Source organism: Physeter macrocephalus, chromosome 20 (assembly GCF_002837175.3).
Source record: "Physeter macrocephalus isolate SW-GA chromosome 20, ASM283717v5, whole genome shotgun sequence".
In the NCBI taxonomy this organism is placed as follows: Eukaryota; Metazoa; Chordata; class Mammalia; order Artiodactyla; family Physeteridae; genus Physeter; species Physeter macrocephalus.
Window position 1 is genome coordinate 122,918,978 of NC_041233.1, and position 1,742 is coordinate 122,920,719.

General features: G+C 47.7%; 1 long non-coding RNA gene across 1 annotated transcript in view; it reads right to left on the bottom strand.

The window, feature by feature from the left end:
- LOC114484469 (uncharacterized) overlaps positions 1–1,107 on the bottom strand; it is a 3,298-nt gene extending 2,191 nt beyond the window's left edge. The window contains exons 1-2 of the long non-coding RNA XR_003677396.2: positions 1,022–1,107; positions 562–812 (exon numbers count right to left, since the gene is read on the bottom strand). This is a non-coding gene — a long non-coding RNA (uncharacterized lncRNA). The remainder of the gene's footprint in view (positions 1–561; positions 813–1,021) is intronic.
- Positions 1,108–1,742: the final 635 nt, after the last annotated feature.

Below are 1,742 nucleotides of genomic sequence, written 5' to 3' on the forward strand. Positions count from 1 at the left end.
GTCCGCCTCGGAGCGAGCTGCCTGTTCGGCTCGGCACGGCACGACGCGACCCCAGCAGCGGACGCGGCTGGGAAGATTGGGGCAGGAGGCTGCCGCGAAGGAGATGCGCTCCTCACGCTAGTGTGGAGAATTCTGCAGTCAGTACCCTGATTCTAAAGACTTGGGGTCCCTTAGTGCCCAGCCTGTTACCTCCTTATCAGGAGACCTTAGCAATTCACTTGGCTGCTCCAATTATCTCTGCCCACCCTACACCTGTGCAGCTCTTCTCTCCATGAGCCTAGAGCTGCTTTCCCAAGGAAAAGACATCCCCATGCCATTGCAGGTAGGAGCCAAGGAGACAACTGAACATTTGCATCTGGACCTATTAGAGAAATTTTATGTATCCAACGCAGGAAGATACAAGACGGAGAGGGTCTTCTAACTTTAGCACCACATGCCCATGGCTTTCATGAAAGAGTGACGCACACTCGGCAGGTCTAGGGGTGTCAGGAAGAAGAAAGGCACACACACGCACGCACACAAGCACACACACACATCCCCGGCTCTAATTGGAACACTTACCAGGGCTGGCAATGGTGGGGACAAATAGCCCATTGTTGCCCCTTCTGGGTTCCCTGGGCTAGAACCCCAGTTCATTCAGGCAGAGCCTGCTTGTTTTACTGATGCCACTGTGGCGGACTGAGGTCTTGGAGCTCCCCAGGCTGTGGTTTGTTGTCCAGTGATCTATATTTTGTCTGTGTACTATGCCCATTCTCCTCCATACACAGTCATAATGAAGAAAATAAGAATCTGCAGACGTTGCATTCAACTTGCTAATTTGAATGTAGGTTAAGAACACAAAGGAAAAGATTTGTGAACAACTTTGCTAAGGAACTTACATTTAACTCTTTGAAGCCATCAAAATGTTTTTGAGTAGTCTGTAAAAAGTTAATCTTTTTAAAATTAGGAAAAATAAATGATTCTTTATTGCTATCCCTAACCAACCCCCCACTCACCCCAGCACTTATGACACAGGACTCACCTGATGAAACGCCTGCTCCCCACTGGCGTAGAGATTTCTGTTCTGAGTCATTCTCTATCCCCTGTGTTCACCGCATTCCTAAGTCCACTGCAGCCAGTAACATGATGAAGGAGGCTACTGAGCCCAAGGGACGACCTTTACAAAAAGAGAAGGAAAAAACCTCTCCCGTCTTCTGTGAGGTCACAGCCTTAATGGAGGCTGGAACAAGTGAAAGTAAATGTTGGGAAAGAGAGTGTTTCTACATTGGTCCCTGACCTGCCAAATCCCTAACAGGGTGGTGAACGTAACTGGCGTTAATATTTCCTGGGTGCACTTAGAAAATCCAGACCCAAAGTAGAAACCTGACCACTTGGCAAAAGATGGATCAATTCAGGAATCAAAGTAATTTTTTTTCTCACCTGTTGTTTCATTATCAGGAACTCTGCCACCACCGGCCCTCCTCTGCATCCCTATGCAGGGACAATCCGAAAATCAAGCAGATAAATCTGAAGAAAGAGAAAGCAGCCTTGAGAACCCAGCCTTTCAAAGTATTGTTAGATACACCAGACATGAATCCCCAACCACTCAGGTGGGAGTGACCCCTCCCACCTTAACCACAGGCATGCGCAGACAGAAGGAACGCTTTTTCCTCCCATTGTCAAGAACAAGGCTGCATTGGCTACTGGGCATGTAAGGAGGATATAATATCCTCATTTTGCAGAAAACAATGCAAATTATGAGG